This window comes from Ambystoma mexicanum, chromosome 4p (assembly GCF_040938575.1).
Source record: "Ambystoma mexicanum isolate Mex_15411 chromosome 4p, UKY_AmexF1_1, whole genome shotgun sequence".
Lineage (NCBI taxonomy): Eukaryota > Metazoa > Chordata > Amphibia > Caudata > Ambystomatidae > Ambystoma > Ambystoma mexicanum.
The window spans coordinates 938,092,692-938,112,086 of NC_090927.1; positions in this window are offsets into that span (position 1 = coordinate 938,092,692).

Sequence of the window (19,395 nt, forward strand, 5' to 3'; positions counted from 1 at the left end):
GAATCAGAATGTGCAAGGAGAATTTAACTAAGGGGGACTAGTCAGACTGGGGGTTATTACGAGTTTGAAGGCAGCATGGGGCTATCAGCGCCATGGCTGCCTCCAAACTTGTGTCCGGGTCCAGGTTCTCTGAATCGGGACTTACCGGGTCATTGGAGGAACTGGTAAATCCCCATTCAGAAAACCATTCCCCATTCGAGCCCCCGTAGGGCTCAATGGGAATGGGGAGGGAGGTAATAACTGGTCCGTAAATTACGGGCCTGTTATGAGCTCCCTGGTCCCTTAGCAGCTCCTGCTAAGGACGGCTGGTTTTACCAGCCCGCCTTAGTGGGACCTGCTAAGGGACCTCGGAATGCAGTGGTAAGAGGTTAACGGCACTGGCATCCTTACCGGTGCTGTTAACCCCATACCTCTGCACTCGTGATGACCCCAACTGTCTCCCCCTGTATGTTGGACCTGTGGGATGATACGGCCCATGGCACGTGTATCTGGGAGCCAGGTTAATGTACAGAATGGACAATTCACAAGAGGGGGCACAGCTTATCCTCCTCCATACAGCACACAAACTAGGGAAGGGTTTTCCCAAGATTAGACAGTGTATCAGACACAAGTGCCGCAAATTCAACAATCACAGCAATCGCAGCAAGTGTAAATGAACCCACCACCAAGGCATTCGCAACACGCCCCCATGCAGACACAGCAGTATGCAAACATGGGACAACTATTGACACCTAAAATAGGCGGTGCCACTGTAGTGGGAGGGAATCCTTTCACAGGTACAGGTCTATGCATATACCCACAATAGGACTGCTCACAGAGTGACTTGATGTTTTCAGTGCTAACTGCGACACCAAACCCCCAAGAGGAACCAAGGGTCGATGTGACAATAGGAGGCATATCTTCTTCTTTTCTACTAGACACTGAGGCTACTCATTCATGTATATGAGAGGGAAAATACCCAATGTCAGGAATTGCCATGAATGCTCAAGGGTTCACTGGAGCTACAAGTTGAGTTATTGTATTAACGGCAGACACCAGTTCATATTTTGGGAAGAGATTTGATGACAAAATTTGACATGATGATTTCTTTTACTGACAAAGGGATAGTGTGTTCCACTCCTGGGATACACTACATGAATGTGGGCGAATTTATACTGGCGTTCACAGGACAAGTGGCTCTGCAAGGAGTTCCATTGAGCCAGAAGTTTTCCCTTATGGGGCGAGCATTCGATTAACATGGTTATCTGGCTTAGTGGGGAAGATTGTGAGAATACCTGACAAATTTGTTTTTAGACCATAGATACCTATGGACGAAGAGGGGGGACAGACTATCCCTATAGATCTAGAAGCAGCCATAGTACGAAGGGAAATGCCAAGATGAGGGTAGACCATGGAGGACACTGATAGCTATCGAAGAAGGATATAGACTGACTGACATAACTGACGATGACATGTTCAGAGATGACCCAACAGGCGATGCAGTAGTGTTCTTTATGAGCATCACATACTGGATAAGGACAGAGAAAAGGATAGAGAAAAGGGAAGTCCCACAGAGAATGGCAATATTGCGACAGCGTCCAGCAATGTTTGACGAAGACTTGGAGAAGGTACCAAGTGTCTTATGGACCACAGGCCTATATGATGTAGGTTTATTGAAGGGAATAGGGGAAGTTAAAATAAACCTGAAGCCAGGGGCAATTTTACTTCGAGCAAGACAGTACCCCATGTCTCGAGAGGCTGATGAGGGTATATTCAAGACTATCTCAGCACTGATGGAACAAGGCATTTTGGTACCATCAGAATCATTGTGCAACACTGTGGTTTACCCTGTGAAAAATCAAAGGGAGGTTCCTGGAGATTCATTCAAGATATGAGACTGATCAACCAGATTGTAGAGTTAGTTCCAAACCCGGCAAAAATACTATGCAGTATCCCGGTGGAAGCACGATATTTCACAGTGATTGATTTGAAAAATGCATTTTTCTCAATCCCGTTGCACAAGGACTCACAAGACTTGACTTCATTTACATTCCGCCAGACTTGTCTGAAACACACTTGTTTGCCCCAACGGTACTGTGAGTCTCCATCTATCTTTAATAGAGTCCTCCAGATGGAATTAGGCAATATTGATTTGAAAAGTGCAGTGATACAATATGTAGAGGACATTTTAATTTGTAGCACTGCAGAAGATGAGTGCAGACAAGACTTAGTTTGATTAATGACTATCCTAGCAGACAAGATATACAAGGTAGACAAGGAAAAATTGCAGTACTACCACAAAGAGGTGTTGTACATAAGACAGTTGATTTCATATGAGAAAACAAAGGTGACACCTGAAAGGGTTGAGGCAATTATGAAAACTGAAAAACTGCACACAGTAAACCAGATGCAACAGTTTTTGGGATTTGTAATTATGTTAGAAACTTGGTGTTTGATTACAGTTCATACACAGGACCCCTTTTAAAGGCTTTCAAAAATGTGTACAGCTCCTGTTTTGGGAATCCCCAATTATGCTGAGGAGCTTTTCTTATTTTCACTCACAAAGTGGACAGTAATGACTGCAGTGCTTACACAGAGGAGCACATTGGAGTACAAGCCTCTAGTGTATTAGAGTGGGATTCTAGACCCAGTTATGAAAGGACACTTTCCTTGTGAACAGTCATTGACAGCCACCGCCTTAGCAATTGGGAAGACTACAAACATAGTAATCAGTTGTTAAATGACTCTTTTTGTGGAGCATACTCTGTTTGCTTGCATCAGAGAGAATGCTTTACCAGGAGGTGAAATTCTCTTTATTGATGGTTCTGTGAAAATGTATCAAATTAGTGGAGAAAGGCATTCTGGCGCAGAATGCAGTGAGGCATAGAGCAAATAGTGAATTTGATGTTGTAGCAAATGCAAGAGTACTGTCTCACTTTATGGTGCAAGCAGCAGAATTGGTAGCGCTCATTGTCACGCTAGAGAATCACGAAGGCAGGAAGTGACGGTGTACAGTGACTCGGCCTATGTGACATTAACCATACATGCAGGGTTAGAACGTTGGAAAAGGAGGGCTAACTCTGAGCGGATTGCACTCCACTGCAGCACGCATCTTTATTGGACAGGCTTATTAAGGCATTACAACTCCCAGTAGTCACAGCAGCCTTTAAATGTGCCACTCATATTAAATTAACAGACTTTATTTCTTGCGGGAACATCTCCGCAGAGGATTTCATATGTTCCAGATATTAAAGGATTTGAGTGTTACAAGAAGGGTTGAGTAAATTGGTATTGGCCCAATTAATGGAGTTTCAATGAAGTGCACCACAGGAAGAGCAAGAATTATGGAAACAAAGGGGGTGCTCCTTATCCCCACAGAAGTATTTTGGCGACAGGACAGCACTGGAAATCCTGTGATGCCGCTAGCATTATTAAAGATCGTGCTTGAACAGATGCATTATCCCGCACATGTAACTGGGGAAAGTCTTGCTGCAACAATTGTGGAAGACTGGTTTATTCCAAATTTGTTAGAACACATTGCATTTTATGTAGTATATTGCATTTAATGTCAAAACTTTACCTCTGGGCATACATTGAGAACAATCAGAGGAGTAATTCCTCAACCAAATGGTCCTTTTCAGCATTTACAAATTGGCTGTGTTGATATGCTGTAGGTGTGTAGTGGATACAGGTATTTGATAGTGGGGGTGTGACCCTTCTGCAGTTGGATTGAAGCAGGTCTGTGTACACACCCTGATGCCACTTGCACAGTAGATTTTAGTATTTGAAGTCTTTCGAAAATGGGGTGCATGTGAAGTGCTGAGATCCGATAATGGGCCACATTTTGTCAATGAAGTATTTGAACAGATAGGGCTGCTATTAAACACTAAGCATGCATTTTCTTCTGCTTATCACCCGCAAGCAAACAGGCTATGTGAGAGACTCAACGGCATCCTTATGGAATGGATTGCCAAGATTAAACTAACTTTGAAGAAGGGATGGCTATATTGCATGCCCTTAGCTCTATATGCCGTAACAAATCAGTCTGGTTTGCACCATCACGTCACTCCCCACAATCTAGTAATAGGGAGGTGAATGAGAACGCCTCCTACTCCTCCATCGAGGAGTAGAGTATTGCAAACATGTCAGGAAATTAATTGAATGCATATTTGACATGTATTACGTCTAGCATCTCTCGCATTTCAGATCAACTCAAGTGTTAAGGAGGACGGTCTCAGAACACAGATGAAAACCATTCAGCAACTGGATCAAATTAACTATTATCAGCATCTTACCTATTTATTGGAGACACTTGGGCCTCATTACAAGGTTGCCGTTCCAGTAAAACTGATGCCGATATTACCGTACTAGCATCGTTTACTGGACCAGAGTATCACAAACCGCAATGCCGGTATTATCGGCATCGGCAGGAACCCGCCGTGACCAGCCTCACACTTGCCGGTATGAGCATCGACATGTGGCAGCCATGCCAGTGACAGCGGCATGCCACAGTTAAGTGCACATTAAGAGGTGCACGAACATGCAATTACCAGTATGGACTTGCTGGTAATAACAGATACAATGATGCTGTTAACACCGGCATTACACATTCAGGCGTAAATAGGAACCTGGTGTGTAGAAACATGCCACAGTTGCACACAATCAGCACAGGTGGAGGCAATGGAGTCTGGCACAGCACAAAAGGAGCACTCCCACACACCTTCCAAATCCACAATGCTACCATTGGCACATGCAGACCTGGAGTTGGAGGACATGCATGCACTGATACTCTTTGAGGAGGCAGTGAGCCAGAGAATGCAGCGGATGCACAAGAGGAGACGGAGGGCAAGATTGGGCCCGGTCATACCCATTGTGCAGGCAGTTGTTCCCTGCAGGCAGCCAACAATCCCTTCAACCTAACCCCTGCTCAGATCCACACCCTGTACCCACTGCACAGGGACACCATCACCACAATAGTGGACCTCATTTATGCTGACCTGGTGAGCCAGATCAATATCCAGACAGCCACCCCGCCCTGCTGAAGGTAATGTCTGTGCTATACTTCCTTGCCAGAGGCACTTATTAGCACACAGTGGGGCAGCTGCATGGACTCACACAACCCTGTTTCTACCGTGTGCTCAATCAGATGCTAGTTGCACTCCTGAAACACACAAGCGACCACATTAAGTTACCACGGCCTGTGGAAGAGGTGAATGCATCCAAAATAGAAGTCTATGCACTGGCAGCCATGCTGAATGTAATCGGTGCCCTCGACTGTACACATGTGGAGCTGGTTGTCGGCATGCTGTGGAGGTAGTGTACTGCAACAGGAAGCTGTACCATTTCCTGAATGCACAGATGGTGTGCGATGCACACAAAATCATCACACATTGCTGTGCAAGATTTCCTGGCTCCATACATGATGCCATGGTCCGTGCTTCCCTGCTACAAAGCACGACACACTGCACAATGTGCCTGGCTGCTGGGTGAGTTTAACCACAGTGCCATGATGGGTGTTTATTGGGGGGGAATCACAATCATAGGCAACATGTCTGCTGTCTGGGCAATGGGGGTGTTGATGGGGGCGGAATCACATGCATAGGCAATGTGTCTGCTGGCTGGGCCATGAGGGGTGTTCATTGGGGGGGTCACAAGCATAGGCAACATGTCTGCTGGCTGGGCCATGGGGGTGTTGATTGGGGGGAATCACAAGCATAGGCAATGTGTCTGCTGGCTGGGCCATGAGGGCTGTTCCTTGGGGGGGGTCACAAGCATAGGCAAAGTGTCAGCTGTCTGGGCCATGAGGGCTGTCGGAACATAGCATAGGATTGAATGCATGAAGAGCACAAGTGCACACTGCATGCATTAATCCATCATCACTCCTGCACATAGCCGTAAACATTATCAGGTATGCAATGAAGTGCAGAGAGAATGGGTCGGGCAAGTCAGATGAGGAATCAGACCTAGCAACCTCTACATTCCCAACCTGCACAATATTAAACCACACACATAGAATGGAATAAGACCACACACAGGGCCCCGGGTGCCTTCAACTGTGACCTTAGTAAATTAAACAGCATGTCCTGCACAGCCAATGCTTGCAGATGTGCAAGGCCTACATAGCTGTGTGTACATGCAATCAACAGACACAGTGCACACACCAGCACATGTATCAGGAACATCGGAAAACATGAACCATATGTACCACAATGCACCACACTGTAGTGACAATGCATGAAATACACAATCTCAGCAAAGGAAATCACGAGTCATGCTGCCCTGCCAGAGAGATACCCATCTGCAACACTGAATAATATCAGTCACTGCACTCAGTCCACAGGTACACAGCAGATCAGTATGCCTGTCATATCACCTTAAGGGACACCTCCAAGTACAATGGTTCAAGTATGAAAATAATTAAAATCAACAATCATTGACTACCACCAAGATATGATTGAGAGGAGCAGCACTCTCCAAAGTACCTTAGTTCCACCATGCCAACCCCCACCCAGCTGTATCACAGAAACGTAACCCTTCACCCGAGGCCCATACCACTAATGTAGATCTGACCTAGTCATATGGGGGAAGGTGTCGATGGACATGTACATTTAGACATTAATAAGTAGAATGCATACTGGGGATACCACTGTGTAACATGATGCCAATTAGGCAAATGTGTGATTTTCCACTGTACATGCACAGCCCATTTCCATTGGTAACACATCAATGAAATTGAGGCCATCATGGACATTTAGACTTGATTTGTGAGAGCGCATGTTCACATTGAATGGTCCTTGGGACGTCAACTGCACCCCCAACCCATGGATCAGCCCTAAGTACACTTACCCGTGTCATTGAAAATGGAATATCTCATGTGCAGTTATGAATCCTTACTTACATTTAATCATGAACACTGAACAGGCAGTGCTAACATGGAATTCGAAAATTAATCACAAGTACCCTTTCTCTTGCTCCCATGCAGATGATTCCGGGTATCCCCTGAAGGACTGGCTCATGACCCCCATTAGGCAACCAGTCAACAGGCACGAAGAGGACTGCAACCTTGCACATGCACGCACTTGTGTCACCGTTGAGCATACATTTGACCTCTTGAAGGCCCAGTTCTGCAGCCTCAGCAACTCGGGGGGGGGCACTCATTTACAGGCCAGAGAACATGGGAAAAATGGTGGTAGTATGCGCCATGCTACACAACATGTGCATCTGGCGCAATGTCCCCGTGCCGCCTGACTTGGACATGATGCCACCTGAGGATGAAGATGATGATGAGGAAGATGGTGGAATTCCTCAGTGGCACAGTGTAAATGAAGGACGTGTAACACAGCAAGATTTAATTGCCCACTACTGGAGAAGACAAGGCACTGGGCATTGGTCACGCTGGGCACTGGGCACTGTACATTATTAAATAGACACACACTCAAGAAGCAATGTCCAGTCATGTATTTTTCTTTTACACACCAGCTGTATTGAATGTTGAATAACTATGTACAGATTTGCATTATTTAACTAACACTACTGTCCCATTAAATTGACCCCACACCCCCTCCCCCACTACCCCTGCAGCCAATACCCCAACACCCTCTCCCTCACTACCCCTACACCCAATTCCCCAACACCCCCTCCCCCACTACACCCACACTCAATACCCCAACACCCCCATCCCCATTGCCCCACGCCCAATACCCAACAACCCATCCCCCATCACTCCCACTCTCAATACCTAAATACCCCCTCCCCCACTGCCCCAACACCCAATACCCAAACACCCCTTCCCCCATTTACCCCACAACACCTTCCCTACTACTCCCTCCCCACATGCACTTGTAAGTTGTCCTATTCACGCCCCCTTTTTGGAGGAGGGGGGTGAGCCTCTGGGTGGTGAACGAGTCGCTGTGAGCAACACACAGGGCTAGTTTGAGTAGAACTGGTCGGTATTGTGCTGGAGGATGGGCCGGGTTGGGGGTTGTGGTGATTTTCCGTTGTTCCGCTATGGGGGTTGCCAACTGGGTGATGCACTGGGTCATGGCAGACATGACAGCATTTTCTTCCCGCACATGCCTGGCCACACGGCACACGGCTCTGCTCACCATTCTTGCATTGTTTTTCAGGGCATCCTGTATGGTCTGCCGTGTCTGTTCTGCCTATGTTACGTACTGTGTGACCAAGGCCTACATCGCCTGCTGCCACCCTTCCATGCGACTGAGTCGCCCCTCAATGTCCCTGATGTGGTTGAGACCTGGTACTGGCAGGGGAGGTGGTCTCTGAAGGCTTGCAGGACTGAACACAGCATCGTTGCTATGGGTGTCAGGGCAACTGGCCTCCACTGTGCAGTGTGCACCTCAGCCATCTACAGTTGTACCATGTGTGCTTGCCTGCCTGGGTGTAATTGATTCGGCCTCCTCCTGATGGCTGTGGCCTGGTAAATCTGCCTGCTCCTGCTGGCTGTGGCCTGGGGAGTCTGCCTCCTCCTGCTCACTGTGTACTGCGGAATGTGCCACCTCCTTGTGCTCACTGGCCACTGAGGATTCCGGCTCTTCCATCTGCAGTGCCTGCTGTGCCCCAGATGTTGATGAGTGCTGGGGGGCCTTGCTGGCAGAAGTTGATGTTTGCCAGGGGGGCCTTGCTGGAAATTGATGGTGGGCGCTCGGGCTGCTGGTCAGCCTGTGCTAGCTGGTGGTGGGGGCTGTGCTGTAGATGGTGTGGCATGCTTGTGTCTTGCCGTGGAGGTGGACGGCTCCTGGCTGGAGGCATTGTCTTCACCGTGGCGCTGACATGCAGTGTCTGTCTGGGGTGTTGTGGCATGTTCGCCCTCACTGTCAGATCCTGTGCCTGTGGGGGACAATGAGGCAGGGCATTAGTTATGGGTGTGTATCCATCTGACATACATCGATGCCAGTACATTCTGAGTCATGCGCATTGTCATGGACATGTTGGAGTGCCTGGCATGGTGCACACAAGAATGTGGGCGGGATGCAGTGTCAGAGCATCCTTCCGGTGTGTCCATGTTGTGGACAGTGTCTGTTGGGTGGGGTACAGGTGTCTAGTGGTTTGGGTGTTGTGACCATGCCACAGGGGCTGTGTGCCATGTGGTGTTTAATTGTGGAACTGATGTGCTCCCGTTCTGTACATTGATGCATTGATATTTACTCTGTGTGTATGGGCATGGTGAGTGTGACAGGTGTGCAACTGGTGCCAGTGATGTGTGCATCTTGCCATGAGGTGACACGGTGGTGATGGTAGTTGTGTCGGCAATGCAGGGGACATGTGGGGTGTGTCAGCGGGGTTTGGTGATTGTGTTTGTGGCAGGTAAATTACAGTTGTTTGGGAGGTGGCTTTCGGTGGGTGCAAATGCAGCAGGAATTTGGTGCCACCTACTTGGCATTTGGACTTCACCATTGGCGTTGGGGATGAAGGTGTGTGGTGTGACTTTGGGATTACGGTAAGGGACAGTCACCTTCATCATCCGATGTTGCTGCTCCTGTCTCCGTATTTCCTACCCCCTCAATACTCTCCATGTGGATAACGGTGCTGCAGGTCTCCTCCTAGGACATGAGGTTGATGGGGGATGGCGGTCCACCTCCTGTGGCCAGTCCCTGGCTGCACTCTGCTGCAAGGAGGTTGCAGAACCGTATACGTAGATCGTCTCAACGCTTACAGCAATCTCTGACAGTAAAATGTTTGACTTTTACGCATTATTAAAAAAAAAAGAAAGGAGGCCTGACACAAACTGTTGGCCGTAGAACATATTCCCTTGCAGGTTTTCTCTGGACTTCCGAGAGGAGCAGCAGGAGGATGCAGATGTTTCAGCAGCAGCTACCCCCTCCGGAGTATACCACCCAGAGAGAAAGTTTTTCAATCTAGGATCACTCTCTTTGCAATGGCAGATAATGATGTCTATCAAAGGCATTGCTTCATCCATGTCAAACTACCCATGCAGCAGTAGTAGTTGCAAGACCTGGAATATACCACAGGCCAAGAAAATGACATCAGGGAGCATGTCAATCTACTGGCTGCCCTGCAGTCTATTGCCACTGGGCATTTCAAGTGAACCACTGGTATAGCAGATGGCATATCACAGGCCAACTTGTCATACTGCTCACACCAGGTTTTACAATGCATCACAGCACACACTCGGCAATATATCAAACCTGTATTGTGCCATGATGTAAGGCCTGGCTTGGTGCCATTTATGCACTGGTTGGGCAAAGTAGGAAGTGTTCTCTGTTGGTTCCAGCAAATACAGTATACCATCCATGTTGAAAAGGATGTCATAAAAAACATATAACCAGATATATTTATTAGACAAGAAATGGCTGCCATGAATGTTCCTCCCACAACACAGTACACCACTCCACATCAAAAGAAAGACCTAGGCAAGTACTGGAATAGTCCGAGGTGTGATATCCACCAGCTGATGAGGTAATAGACAGCAATGGAAAGGGGTAATAGACACCATCATCTGGACAACCAGGGAAAAGAAAGTGCTGCCCATCAGTGGACTGAATAGTGTTACAGGCTTGGAGGAAGACAAAGGTGCAGGTGAGTGTGACGTGTGGAGTTGGAAAGCACATTCAAACCATAGGCAGCATGTTTGGCACAAATGCCACTGGTCACCACTCATAAGGCAGGCACAGCATAGATGGAGACTTAGGGTAGGTTCTAGGGTATGCTCTGATTTATGAGGACTTGTTTAGGGTATTGGACATGGAAAACACACCTCAAGGTGTCCCTTTGGTGTTAGCCACTAAAGGTGCATCACCTTTCTGTGTCTTAAGTTACACCTGGTATGTGATGGTGTAAGTGAACTGAGTTTAGACGTACTTGGGTGGAGCAGGTGCATGAGAGTATGTGAAAAGCATTGATTTTGGTGGGAAATCATTTTTTTAATGGATTTTATAGTGACATTTCATTCTTGCCATGTTTCCATATACAGAATTCAGGCCTTCCTCTGTTTGTCAGGGGGAATTAAGGCTAAAGTATTGGTTCTTAATGAATAATACGCTTCTTATAACAGAAGCTGCACCAGGAGTAAAGGTCTCTTGGTATTAGTAGTTGGCTAACACATTTTTTTGCGATAGGTTCAATCACACTTAGGGCCCGATTCTGGAATTATTTGCGCTGAAAAAAGGGAACTGGGGCGCCAAACTGCATGCAAATCTGCAATCGTCTATTCATGGAACCGACCGCACAGGACTTTCTTGGGACTTGCGTGGAGTTCAAGCAGGTCCGGCATGTCTGGGCGAGTCGATGAGCCACCTGCGTGAGCGTCCACACAGAGTGTGGCTGGGCCTGCGCATCGACCTAAATAGGGGCAGAATATGCAGAATGTGGAAGAACACACACAAATGTGGGTGTGTCGAGGTACGGTAGACAGCCAAGCAATCGCACACCAATCGTTGTGCAAATACAACAGTATTCATGGATTTGAATTGGGAACGTCGGGTTGTGAAAAAGTACACGCAAATCCCGTAACCCATACGCCACATGATAGCAGGCGTAAACCTCAAAGAGCATTCAAGACGCATAGCAACAAATGCATATAAAGCATGCAATACACACCAAACAAACGTCTACAGACAGGATGAATCCAGCAGTACTCAGAGCTATTGTGCATGGACACGGCAGGAGAAGGAGGATGCCAAGGGCCCGAATCTTCACAAAACACACTACACTTTTTGGGATGACTGATGAGCTGGTCTATGGTAGGTACAGGTTCCCCCACATATAATCTTAGACCTTGTCAGCGAGTGGGCATATGGCCTAACATCTCCCACCATCTGTTCCCATGCCCTTACCCCACTAGAAAAAGTGCTGACTGTACTCCATTTCCTTGCCACTGGGTCCTTCCAGCAGACCACTGTAGTTGTTGGTGGGATATAACAGGCTATCCAGTCACACTGTCTACACCACTTGCTGTCCTGTATAACAGCATGTGCATGTGTGTACAAGCACATATTCATGCCCTGAACACTGGGTGGAAAGGCAGACAGTCATGCAGGATTTCTATGCAGTGGCATGCTGCCACTGTGTACTAGGTGCAATAGACTTCACACATGTTGCGCTATGCCCACCCTGATTGACAGAGGCATCAACCGGAACAGATAGCACGGGCACTCCATCAATGTGCAGGTAGTGTGCGATGCCAAGGGAATCATCAAGGAAGTCAATGCTAATTACCCGGGCAGCACACATGACAGCTACATCTTCTGTATGTCACCTCTGCACCGGACCGTGGTATCTGGAAAACATGGCAATGCATGGCTCATTGATGAGTATGAACATTCAAGCACATACATACACGTCACAAACTGAACTATCGACCCTGCCCATAAATGACAATGACAACCATGTACACATTTACAGGGGACAGTGCCTACCCACTGACTACCTTTATGATGCACCCATTCGGAACCCCACATCACCAGCTCAGGTGAGGTGCAATACTGCACATGTAGCCAGTGGAGCACACATTTGGAGTGGTACAGTCACGGTTCTGCTCCCTTGTGGGCTGTTGCTATATGCACCACCAGTAGTCTGTAGAATCATTGTGGCTGCATGTGTCCTGCACAATGTGGCTGCATGGTGCAGCGTACCAGTGGACATGCATGTGGGACCGACTGCACCCACAGGTACCACCCTTTCCTATTCCTGACCAAAGGGCATGTAGAGAGGCTGCACACACACAGCTGGTGCAATTGCACTTCACATAAATACCAACCCCTGTGGAGTACACTCAGTGAAGCCACCTCCCAGGTGCCATTCAATGATGAATTGGGTCCTATCCTCCGTGCTGAAAACAACACACTGAGAATGCACCACTGGGAGTGCAAAAAGTTGTGTTTCCATTCGACATAACAAAAACATGCACAAGCAGAGGCCCCGGAAAGAAACTTGCAATTGGGAGTATAACACTACCACTTTGTGAAGTGTGGAGTTAAATCATTCTGGAGGCTCAATAACTGTACAAATGCCAAAAATATAAGAACAATGAAAAATATGTTGAGGATGAAGTGTTTATTGGGGAAGTAGGCAACAACCAAGTATTAGCACCCAGCCATTCATGGACACCAAAACAATTTCACTGATTCACAAAATCAAAAAAAAATTTGATTGAAGACATGTGACCATGTGCACTTTAGGCATAAACTTTTCCATGTAGCTGTGAGCGTGAAAGCAGGCATACAAGATTGCACATGTGACATAGATATTGGGAATATGAATACATTGCACCCCATATTAAAAAAAAAGAAAAAAACACTGAATAAGACACAATTTGTAAGTGACCAAAAGGGGTTTTCATGCCCCAAGGGCCACATTTACAGAAATCTAAAATAATGGTGCAATCACACATGCCAGCCTGTGAGTCATGGCCCAATATGTTGGCACTGCTGAAATGAACACAGGCATAACAACTTGCACCAACAGTGTCCATGTAGAGTACCCAAACACACACACCACAAGCAACAAAGTCCCTGACCACCTTTACATGGACAACAATAACTGTGCTGCATGTAGACACCAAACCGCACACATTAGACAACACGTAGGAAGTCAAAGTACAATATAGATACTAACAAACTCAGGCGAGGACAGCCCTGGACCCACAATGTGTGTTATATAACAATGAACATGTTCATTGGACAAAACATTCCCTGACATGCACTATGCTCACAATAGACAGTCACATCAAAGCATTCATGTTGAATCTTTAAAAAAGTGCACTTCAAGATAAATGCACATCTTATCTCATCCCATGTGAGCCAGCAGCAGCTGGACTGTGCGGACCTCCTAAATGCTGCTGGATTGTAAACCAACAAACACGATTGCAGTGTCCTTAATACGCATCCAGCATGAACTTCCTCCGCAATTGCTGCATCCATCATTCCATGGAAAATTAATCTATAGAGAAATACAAATCAATGTGAGGGCATGCAACACATCCATGCACCCAGACATACAGCAGCATGTGCCCCCAGAGTGACCTGTAACAAATGCATACAATAACTCACCAGCCACCCGTCACCATGTATTCTGGCACACATGCAGCCACATCCACCCACCTCATGCCAATGAAACAATTGCCATCCCCACAATGACACCGTACCCACCCATCCCTACAGTGACACCTTGCCCACCCACAAGACTTACACTGCTCCCCCAAGTTCCATGCAGTGAAGGATGTCACATTTACCTAGCATGATACTGAGATGACCCCCAAAAAGAGACCACATAGAGGAAGGAAACCCATTTTCACCTTCATAGTATTCTCAATGCCATTATACGCCATACCCTCATCAATGTGGCAGTGGGACAATGCAGCAAACACTGTCAGGGTAGTCGATGACGAAAAGCCCAAAAGAAGTGAAACAAAAATCTCACCAATTGCACAGAAGACAGGATCTTGCAGAGGGCAGCACTTCACAGAGGCTGCTTTCAGACTGGAAGGCAGGTCACCAAGTCAACTGGCCTGAAAGACACAAGCAGACATGATAAAACAATGACAAACAGAGGCGAAGGACAAACACACACTAAATGGAGCAGGCATCAGGAAAGTGCAAGTAAACATTTCCACCCCCAACCTTAAACACGGGTGACAGCACACAACCAGCTGGGCGTGCCATTCTCATGACAACTCACCAACAAAGGCCCTAGATGTAAAGCCATCTCCCAATAGGATCCCGCAGTCTGAACCACCATCATTGTGTGCCAGAAACCTCATGCATACACACACCAGCCCAATAACCCCATGTGTGACATGCACCCATGAAGCAGGACCCCTACCCACAAAAAAGGAAAAGAAAACCAGCCACACACAGTGCCAGACTACCTGCCATAAACCACAAGACAAGTGACACCCTGAGTTCCCTTCAACTACCTGCACAGGGTAGCCACCTGGCTTGCATCAACTGCATCACACTTGGAAATACATTTACAAATTGAAAAGACATGCATTGCAACAATCAAAAGATATTGCACATCCCTGACATCTCATGTAGTGAACAAGAAATGTTGCTTGTAATGCCCAGTGTACCTGGATCACAGAGTACAAGAGGTAGACAGAACACAGAGTGACAATTAACTAGCAGTGGAGTGGAGCAGGAGGGATAGAGAGGGACAGCAGAAAAGCATTTCAAGGAGGAGACTGTCTGCAGCAGAGATAAAGATGTACATGTCTGAATCCACAGTGGGTGAAGGTATACTTAAGGCAACATCTGGATGAAGATGGAGACATGAACACCTCTGGAAGTAGCATCCTAGTTTGAGAGCACATGACGTACAGAGATGGAATAGAACAACATGTTTAGGTCCATGAAGGACAAAGGAGGGTGAAGCTGAAGTTCATACTGGCAAAGAATGTGCACATGCGAAAGGTCAATCTTCAGCTCTACATCAGAAACAAAACAGGTAACACCCAGCATGGCATGCAAATCACAAAAAGACCCATGTACACCACATCCCTGCTAGGAAAGCACTCTAAACATACCCAGACCAGACAACAACAAATATAATGCCCTGTGCACAGCACTGCAAATGGACCTCCAGACAACATGCAGCTGTTCACTCACCCCAAAAAACACCACACACCATGATTGAGACTGTGCCAGTAAGTGTGCATGGATTCCATGGTGTACTTGCAACTCACACGGGGAGAACAGATGAAGACCAGCTGTGGGGAGTGGCCAATCTCACAGATGCATGGATCCCGAACATGGTCACGCAATGTTCACTCACTGACATTGCAAGATGACATGAAGAAGGAATCCAAACTAATGAACATGGAACACACCCTGGTGCAGATAACCAACATCATTGAACAGTGTAATAAAAGTCTCACCAGTGTGTAAAAGAGAAGCAGTCAGTCACAGGAACACATGGGCATATTTGACCAACCCGACATGCATCAAGTGTGACAAACATGTCCTGTGGAGTCAATGCACATAAAAAGCCAGAATGTTTCTCCATAGGCTACGCCATGAATCACTGCAGCAGAAGATGAAGATACATGAGAATCAATGTGTGTGGCATATGCTGAAAAGTGGCATGTCTGGGGAAGTCATGTAAGTGGAGAAGGGATTAGATTATGAAATAGCATAGGTCAAAAAGAAGTGTGCACGGGGAGTACACATGCATGTTACTTTAGGACACATGGGACAGGGGGAGTTGAATGGTTGCAGTAAGGACAAAACGTCATTGTTGGTTATGCAGATGCACAGTGAATTCATGACATCAATTTTTACGTACATTCAGACTGGATGAAACACTGCCAATGGGTAAATTGTGTCTAGTTCTGTCCATTCACTTCCAATCAGTTTGTCACTTATCTACGTGCATCCACCAAAACAATGCACATGCAGCAAAGTGTAACTGCACCTACTCACACATGCATGTATACAGACACACATCTGCCCAGACATTCCCCATGACACAAAGTTAACCCACCAATATCTCAAGATGTGTGCTTCATGCCCCTGAGAGTGCAACTGCATAAGTCAAGGTTAAAAGAAATAAAAGAAATCCACCTTTGAAAGTGCTAAACAAAAAAACATGCCAACATCTGTGCCAGATGAATACCCCAGAAAAAGTGTCCATGGTGAATCAAGGGGAGCAAAATTTAAAAAAAAATGAAACACTGACCATGGACAAAAAAAGAAAATAGTCCATCATGGATTGGGGTTAGGGGAGTACACCCAGGAGGGGTAAGGGGAAGGGTGCATACCAACGTCCAAAAAAATACCCCTCCATGGGCTCATGGACTTCATGGCAACTGTGGATGAGAATGATGATATGTGCTGGGACCTCCATCCTGCATTTGATCTACAGGTGGCTGTGGTGTTGGAGCCCTACCATGCAGTGCCACGGCCTGGTCTTCAGTGGCCATTGCCAGCCATGATACGGTTGAATGCACCAGTACAGTGAGGTTGGTTATGTCTCCACACATTTCCTCAAAGATGGCTACAGAGTCTTTATGTGCGCATATCTGTGATCCATTGAGTTGTTCGGAGAGTGTCTGCCTGAAGGCATCCATCTCCTCATGGATCAGTGTCCTTGTGGGTGAGAGTTCCTAATGGATGGCAGTTCTCATGACCAGCATCTCACGCCTCAGGGCCTCTCTATTTGCCTGAGAATCTGTATGCAGGGACACCTGCAGGCACCTCAGATCAGCCTGTCGACCGTTGATATTTGCCTCCATGCACAGTCTGTGGGAGTGGCACGAAGACCACATGAACTGCAGCGGTTGGTCTACCCAGTCCGCTGGCAGGTTCAAGGAATTGGCCATCTTATTCATCCCCTATGATAACTTGTCCAACACATTCCCATGTCAGAGGGTGGCACACAACAGATGCTGCTGTCACTCTGTTTCCCCATCCTCCACGCATGCCCAAGTGTGCGGGTCACATAGCAGCCTGATGCAAGGGTACATGCCCATTGCTGTGGTGCCCCTGTCGTTAGTCGCAGGTCTGCAGCTCTTCCTTCGACATCAGCCCCAGGACCTGAAGCCAAATTATGGGAGGCTGGTCTTGTAGCCGTAACCACCACAGACTCACTGGCCCCATCAGATCCGCCCATTTGGTCACTCACCTTTGCCCTCTTTGAGGGATGCATATCAAGTTCAGCGTCAAAGCCAATTGAGGTAGAAGAGTCCGATGAGTAACTAGCACGACTCAGCATGGTCTGTAGCCCCAGTGGGTTCTCACAGCCTAACACACCACTTCTCCCACTGGTGGTCTGATGCACAATTAACTCTTCCTCCTCTCCATCTGGTGTATCCACACCTGCATATGTAAAGAGAAAGACAAATTGAGACATGTTCAAAGAGACAACAATGTACACATGGTTCAAGGTGCACTCTAAAACCAAATGGCACATCCATCACACATTGTGCATTCACACACTTTGTTCAGTAAGCAACAGATGCATGGAATTTGCTGAGAATTAACCCCCCACCCACCTACCAATCATGTCCATGCCAGCATTGAACACATTAACATTAAACAATGGCATAAACGCACAATGAGGGGCCATTCAACTGGCAATTTGCCAAACATAGCACGGGAAAGGTAATGTACATGCAACATTTCAATGTTCAATGACCTCACATGGCAATAGCCAGACATCCATATCCACAGACAACACCACGATCAACACATGACACACTAATCAGGTCTAGGGCAGGGAACTGGATACAATGAGGACATGCAGGAAGGTGTGGAAAGGGAAAAAGCACATGAGTAGGTACAGCCAAATGTGTGCCTTATAGTCAAGGTCCGTGAAGTGCAGAGAGACGGAGAGTGGATTCGGTGATGTAGAAAAGGTCCACTGATCCACAAGAAGGTGAGGGGAGTGGCCCCTTGGACTGGAGCCAGAGTGTGAGAGTGCAAGAGGGAGTAGACGTCACAATGAGTTGGCTCTCTCTGTCACAGGAATTGAGTCACTATGGATGTTGTCTGTGGACACTAATGCAACTTCACTCTGGGAAAACCACAAGGTACATTGACAGACAGCTGTGATATGCATCGTGACAAGTAAACAGATAGGAGCAGCTGACAAATGGAACATGCAACTCTGTATGGCATGGCATGAAAGTTAAACTTTGTCTGCATGCACCTGTCTAGCAGTGCAGAGTAAAAAACAACTGTAGAACTCAACAGTAATTGTAATTGTTTATTTGTAAAGTGCTTATACACAAGTGATGTGCTTCAAAGCACTTCAAGGAGGGAAGGGAACAAGGGAATACAGTCATCATTCTTAGGCCTTGAGGACCGAATGATCAAACAACAATAGCTAGCACACTAGGCCAGAGGCATATCTACTAGTGAAGTGCTTAATAAACAGTGAGGGGAGAAAAGGGTGCAGAGAGGGAGAGGAACATACAGATCAATAAACTACAGTCCTGGCCTTGCGACATTTCAGATTACTTGGTGGTTGGTCATCCAATGTGCCTATGTATGACTATTTCAAGCACGACCAAGCTAGGGTGGAGAGACCGAGGGAGGACCAGACAGACAGACTTGCAAGGCCTAGAACATTCAGGTCAAGATTGTGCAAGTGCACAGAACAGGAGGTGCGAGAGAGGGAGAGGGGGACAAGTGTGCCACATTCAGCAGGGGCCTGGGTTAAGTGCAGAGAGCTTGCCCCTCTCATGGTGCATATTGCATTAGTGCCAGACATAGTGCAGAGGCCCAGAGGCAAGTGCAGGACAGGCAGGGGAGCCTGGGACCTATGAGGGTTAGGAGGTGCACCAGGTAACCAGTCAGCTAACTGAGCAGGTTGGTAAAGAGAAGGAAAGGAGGGAAAGAAGCAAGTAGAAAGGAGGTCAGCAGGGGAGAGGGGGAAAGAAAGAGACTGAGAAGTGGTAGTTCTTGAGGTATTTCCAAAAATTCCAGATAATTAAGCAGG